The following is a 7,360-nucleotide window of genomic DNA, read 5'->3' as shown; positions in this document are numbered from 1 at the left end:
ATGATGTTCCTGCTGTGTGCTTTCAAGTCGTCTCTGACCTCTAGCAACCCTAAGGTGAAGCGGTTTGAGGACTGGAGTATGACTCTGGAGAACAGGGTTCGAATCCCATTTGTCCATGAACTGCATTCTCTCTGCCTTGGAGGATGGCAATGGCAAATCCTCCTTGAAGATAAGAAAACCCCATGAAAGGTTCATTGTAGGGTTGCCATAAGTCAGAAATGGCTTCCAGGCCAACAACAAGGCAAATCTATTCCAGGGCAAGGCTTGTTCAGAGGAGAATTGCCATTGCCATCCCCAGAGGCTGAGAGAGTGTGACTTCTTGCCCAAGGTCAACCCAATGGCTTTCTGTGACCAAGTAGGGATTCGAACCTTGGTCTCCAGAGTTGTAGCATAACACTCAAAACCACTATCGTTATCATCATCATCCTCACCATTTTTTGGATGTGTGTGTGTGTGTGTGTGTGAACTGCCTTCAAATCGGCCTCGGTTTATGGTGATACTATGAATGGGAGATCTCTCATGCTCTCTGTCCTCAGGAGTCTGGCAGATTCAAGGCAATGGTGGCTTCTGCTGTCTAGGGTGCATCCACAATGTATAAATAATGCAGTTTGACACCACTTTTAAGCGCTGTAGCTCCTTCCCGGAATGTGTAGTTTTATACAAATGTGTGGTTTTCTTCTCTGCCAAAGAGTGCTGGCGCCACACAAAAGTGCACATCCCAGGTGCTATGGGGACGGAGCCATGGCAGTTAAAGTGATGTCAAACTGCATTATTTCTGCAGTCTAGAACCAACCCTAGTTCTTCTACTTTTCTACCCTCCTTCCTTAACATTGTTTTTCCTTGTGAGTCATGGTTTGCCTAAAGCCAGACAGCTTCAATTTAGTCATTTTGGCTACCAGAGGCTTGGTTTGCTCTAGGATCCATTCATTTGTCTTTTTAGCAGCATCTGGAGAACGCTTTTTCCCAACGCCACATCACACATGCGCTCACGCATATATGCACCCCTATTGATGAGAAGGGACTTCTCCCCTGGCTTTTTCATTCCATTTGCCAGCCTATTGCCCAGAATCTAGCCAGTTGGGTTTGGGAGATACAAACTGATGGAATGGTTTGAGGGGCCTTTGATTTTTGCCTAAAGCGCAAGTGCTGAAATGACAAGCCCAGTTGCCTTTTGCTAAGGATGATGTCAACAGGATGATCCATGCCTTCCCCAATCTGGGACCTTCCTGATGTGTTGGATTACAATCCCTATCATCCCCAATCAGTTTCTTTCTCCATCTGCCCCTAATTCGAAATGCTTAAGATGTGTCTCCTGCAATGCCCTTGGTAGCTGCCATCGCTCCTCCTCCCCTCTCATAAAAAATCTTACCAATTGAATTCGACATTCAAATTATTGTGATACAGCATAGAAATGGAATAAGTGAAGTGCAGGGATGCTGTGTGCACATTCACAGCACATGGAACGGACCTATGGCACAGACGCAGTAATGGAATGGCAGTGAGATTGAGAGCCTATTGATGGGCTTTGCCTGTTATTCAAAAGGGACACTACAGTAATGAATGCAATGCAAAGCAGCAGCAGGAGAGACTCAAAGTTGTGTGATATGTACCAGCCAAAGACGCTTTTATCCTGTTCAAATTCTGCTTTTCAGCCTCGCCTGGTAAAAGTCCGCAGCCTCAGAGGAAGGCAAGGGCAAACCCTCTCTGAACAAATCTTGCCAAGCAATCTCAATGAGAGATCCACCTTAAGGTCACTGTAAGTCAGAAACTGCTTGAAGGCACACAACAACGACAACAGCAATTTGTCTGCATTCTGTTCTCAACGGTGACCACCCAGTTAGTTCTGCAAACCTTACACAGAAAGCATAGTTTTCCGTACTTGGTGTTTGGAGGTATACTTAATGGAAATGCGCACAACTGGTTATGAGGATGAAGCACTTCTCGGAGTCAGATGTGGTTAAAAGTATCGGCTCAGTATCCAAATTTGCTCCTATTCCTTAATCCTGTAATCAGTTAATTACATAATAAGGGCATACTTTTCTAAACGCGTCTGTAGATGCAGAAGCTTATTCTTGTCAACATCGTGAAGATTAGATTACACATTTCTAAACCCAAACTGTGTAACCTTTTGCTTGTTGGTTCGTTTTCTGTTGCCAGCTTCTCTTTGGTTCCTGTTAAATGGTGTCACATACTTTAGAACGGTGGTTCTCCAATGGTGATCCTTTCATAACTCTTCCTGGGAATGTGCTCTCCCTCCTTCCTCATATACTCTTGGAGGTGGGAAATGCCATCTCCTTAGGTCCTACCTGTCACAGATTATTTATCCGTCACCTTTTGGCATGTTAATAATAATCTTGAATGCTTAGTATTCCTGCTAATTCCCTGTCCCCTTTGCATATCAAATCACTGTATAAAATAGGATGTCATGGATATCTAAATGACCTTGTCAAAACAAAATGGGTTTTGCTTTCTGTCATGGTGGGCCCCAGGTTTCTTAGTAGAATGATTAATACAGTATACGATATGAAAAGTTAAGCACCATTAATATTATAGTGGCTTGCAGCTCAATCTGTAATATTGGGTTAATTTACACTTACTCTATGAGTACTTTTATATACAGTGGACCCTTCCCTTATGCGAGGGATCTGTTTCAAACCCCCCCCCCCCCACATCAGGGAAAAAATGCACATGCTCAAGCCTCATTGAAAACAATGGGTTATGTGCATGCGTTGCAGTGTGCATGTCATTGTTTCTCCCGCTGCGCAGCTTCAGCATAAGCTGAAAGCTGTATATGGCGTGCTTGCGTATGGCGCGGGTGCACTGTACATATATAAAGGTATGAAACAGTACCATCTTATGTATTAAAATATGTTATCTAATTAATGTGTTATCCGTTTAATGTATAGGAGCCCTGCTTCTGCAGTGGTTAAATGCTGGTCCTGCAGCCACAGAGTTGTGAGTTTGATCCCAGGGCTCCAAGGTTGGCTCAGCCTTCCATTCTTTCGTAGATCAGTAAAATGCGTACCCAGCTTGTTGGAGGCAGTTGGCTTACAGTCTGTGTGCTGAGTTCCTTATAAAGTGGTATAGAAATGTACATGCTATTGCTGTGTATTTAAAGAAGCTAATAAAGTTTATTATGTTAATAAGTCAGCATTGCATACATTTCCACCTTTCCCGTGTTGTATATTCTTTTTTGAGACATCAGAAATGTCTGCTAACTGTTGCATATTCTCATAACGGGGCACCTCTTGCTTTTCCTAACTTGCTGGATAATTCATGCGCTCCAGTACCTTTCTTTCTACTAATCGCTGCTTTGTTGCTTTGTACCTTCAAGTTGTTTCTGACTTACGCAACCCTATCACAGGGTCTTCTTGGCAAGGTTTGTTCTTTGCCTTCTGCTGAGGCTTAGTGTGACTTTGCTCCATGGCTGAGCGGGGATTCGAACCTTGGGTCTTCAGAGTTGTAGCTCAGTGCTCAAACCGCTGCGCTGCGTCGTCTTATTTCTCCGGCCATCCTCCTGGGATGAGTGGTGCTAATGGCTAGCTAGAAAAAGTCCTGCGTCTCACGATACACAACCATCCCTCCATTTCCAATTTTCCTAGTGGAGCAATAAATTGAATCTCAAGAAAGTGGTATACATGTGCAGGCTCCATAGAGCTGCTTTCTACTGAGTGAGTCCATTGAGCAGCTTTATACAGTGAGCAGCTTTTGGTTCTTACTCTGGTCTCTCATGCAGCTCTTGTCCTCATTTCAGAGCCTTTTAAAAGCCATTCCTCCCTTCTCCAGCACTAAATGTGAAGAAGAGGGGTAAAAAAAGGGAGGGTGAGTCTGCCTGCTTTTAACAAATGTTTGCCCCTGTCCACTGTGGGTTCAACCCTAGCCATTGCTGAGAAGTGTCCTACAACAATCTCTCAAGTGCCTCTATCAACAAAAAGGAATCCCATCCCTGGGTTGCCCTTATTGGAAGCAACAATGTAGGATCTTTAGGAGAGGTTACCTAACTCTGTAGCGGCTCCAAAATAATTATAACCAATTGAAGAATTTATCCTTCCTGAGTTTTCTAGGAAGGAGTTAATTCTGGAGAGAGTCTGTTTGTGACATTATTCCTACTTAGCAAGGGGGAAATTACCCTGCTGGTGAATTGAGGAGCCTGACACTTAGGGTAAAAGATACAGCTAATCCAGCCCCGCGATTTGACTTTCATAAATTTGGTTGCTTTAAATAGCTGTTGGCTGTCATAGGATAAAGCTACACTCATACAGTCTCCCCTCAGAGAAACTTAATTCTTGTTCTTTAAAAGTGGCAGACCTTTTATGTAGCCTTCTGAGAGTCCTTTTAGAATAGAGTTGCTAATGATGATGATGATGATGATGCCTGGGAGGGTGTTTACTCTCCTACCTGTTCCACTTGCCTTATGGATTATTACCTCAAGAGTCGCCTTTCAGACTGAGTCCACTGTCAAACTAAGATATAGCTTCTCCTCTGGGCAGTAAAGAGGGAGAGATTTCCAGAGAAGCAATGGTTACAGCAGGCATGGAGAACATGGGGTCCCTGAAATATTATGAGGTTACGGTTTTTAGCAGCTCTAGTCTTCAGAGCCTGTGATAAGAGCTGGTTGGAGTTTAAGTCTAATAGCCCCTAGAGGCCACATGTTCCCCATATGTCCATGTGTTAGAGTGTTATGCCATTTGGCCTTTACTGTTCACCTGCTTTTTCTTTGTATATTTGTTTATATATACACTCATCCCTCCATATTTATGGCTTTGATATTTGTGGATTTGATTATTCACGGATTTGATTAATATGTTCTGTCTAACAATATCTAGGTCCTCCAGTGCAACTCTATGGTCAACTTTAACTAAAAGTTGTACTGAAAGACCTAGAGGTTCGTAGAGAACATTCTTCTAGGCCTTTGTAGCTCCTCCAATTTAGTTCTATGGTCAGTGTCTGTCGGATGTTGACCACAGAGTTGCACTGGAGGACCTAGAGATTCCCAGAGAGGTGTCTTCTCAAGTAAAAAATTGTGTTTTTGTTATTTGTGACTTTTCCATATTCATGGGAGTCTTGTGCCCCTAACCCTAGCGCATATGGAGTGACAACTGAACATGTTTATATATACATGTTATGTATAATAACAGGCACATGTGTATATGCAGTCTGTCTGCCACTTTTGTGATCTGTTCAAGTGCTCTAGTCCACACAAGCTTATACACAACGCATCTGTTAGTTTTAATAATAATAATAATTTGTTTTATTTATATACCGCTATTCCAAAGATCATAGCGGTGAACAGCAAGTAAACTAATTAGCAAGTAAGCTAATTTGCCCCCAACAGTCTGGGTACTCATTTTAGCGACCTCGGAAGGATGCAAGCCTGAGTCGAGCTTGGGCCCTTTTGCTGGTCTTGAACTCGCAACCTTGTGGTTTCGAGTGAATGGCTGCAGTACAGGCATTTACCCACTGCGCCACCAGGGCTCCTTTTGATGGTCCTGTAGACCTTTGTCGTCCTTTTACTTTGTCGTTTGTTTTCCACTGTTGCTCTTTTCCTCTGGCTACCACTATGGGTAGCCACAGAGTAAATTTGCTGGCTGCGTGTCATGTATAGAAGGAATTGGCAACCTTAAAGCTTCTGAGGATAGATGGGGCTGGTGGCAATCAGACAGAAGAATGCATATTTGTAGAAGATGAAGAACTGAATATAAAACTTAGTATTTTGGGAACATAGGCCACAGGATTAGTTTGGAAGTGGGTACATAATTCTGCTGACTAGGCAGCATTGATTCGGAGCTCATGCTGGGTCGGCTTAGTGTCAGTCAGTCACACTGAGCAGGCTTAAGAAGTGTCATGGCAAAACAAATGCTTGAAACTGCCCAAGGCCTAGCAGTGAGGTTAAATGAGTACATTGGCCAAGATCCGATACTTTTTTAATGGAGCATAAACGTATGCCGGGATAGTTGTACCAGATCCCACAGCTGTGCAATGGGTAGCACTTTGCCTTACCTGTTGCACAACAATGGGTTGCCTCCCCACCCTCCAAACAAAAGTATGGGGCAGGATTGTATGTGCGCTTGGTGAAACAGTTGGTTGCAGGAGGGACCTCTGCTTATGCATGTTTGTGATGAAACAGATTTGCTTGTTCAACTATTGTAATGATAGGGTAGTGCCCCAGAAGGATCAGGGCCTTACATTGGTGGGGTTCCCACTTGCTCTTGGGTTGTAGGCAGTGAGGGCCTTGTAAATGATTTTAAATAACAGACTTATGTAACCATAGGGGCCAAAACGCAGGAAAGGGGTGCTTGTTTGGGAAAGATTAGCTTTGCCTTTTAGATGTGTGAAGATGGAGGAAGACTTAGTCATAAGCCATGGGGAAGCAGAGATTGGGAGTAAAGCTTTTAGGATGCTGACAACAAGCGACTGGCAAGCTCAAATGGTTTTTTGTCACAAAGTAAATTGGCAATTGTGTGTGTGTTTTTAAAAAGAGAACTTTTGCAGCCATGTTTATTCTAATGCCCTTTGTAGTGCCTAACAATGTGCAAATCTGACTTTTAAACCTAAAATTTCAGGATAAAAACCAGTGGTTTCTGTGCCGAGATCTAACTGATATCTCTGCCGAACATGTCAAGGCAGGAGGTTTCAAACTTCTTTTAGAGGGAATAGCTCCCATATTGAGGTGTCTGCCAAGGAACCTGTCTACAATGGATTCTGGGAGTGTTGCTGTCAGTCTTGCTGAACTGAGCCCTTCTCATGGTAAATAGGAGATCTGGGGACACACTGATTTCTGGAATACATCACTTGGGGATGGATGGGAGGGCAAATATAATTGAATGAATACTTGTCCATGACCCTCCCAAAAACTTAAGAAACCAGCATGTTCTGGGGAACGTTTGGATAAAACCTATCTCCCTGAACATGTGTTTCTATAAAGAGGATCTTATGTGAATGGTTGATCTACACTTGCATGCTAGAGTCAAACATTCCCACTAGAGATGTGCCTTCTTATCTGCTGTTTTCTAGGAATGAAGGTCTAAATCCAAGTGAAAGCCTGAAAGGTCAAAACTTATGTAAGTGCCACTGATTCAGTACTGTAGATCTGTTTTAGCTGGGGCTGTGAATTAGATTTTGGTCTAGGAGCATGAACTAGAAATTACCACATCTCCTGCATCTGTACATTGCACAGGAATAGATTTTTGTGGGTTTTTCGGGCTATGAGGACATGTTCTAGAAGAGTTTATTCCTGATGTTTCACCAGCATCTGTTGCTGGTATCTTTAGAGAAGCATTCTCTGAAGATGGCAGCCACAGATGCTGGCAAAATGTCAGGAATAAACTCTTCTAGAACATGGCCTCATAGCCTGAAAAAA

The sequence above is a fragment of the Sceloporus undulatus genome, chromosome 8 (genome assembly GCF_019175285.1).
Source record: "Sceloporus undulatus isolate JIND9_A2432 ecotype Alabama chromosome 8, SceUnd_v1.1, whole genome shotgun sequence".
In the NCBI taxonomy this organism is placed as follows: Eukaryota; Metazoa; Chordata; class Lepidosauria; order Squamata; family Phrynosomatidae; genus Sceloporus; species Sceloporus undulatus.
Note: the sequence above shows the minus strand (reverse complement) of the source record.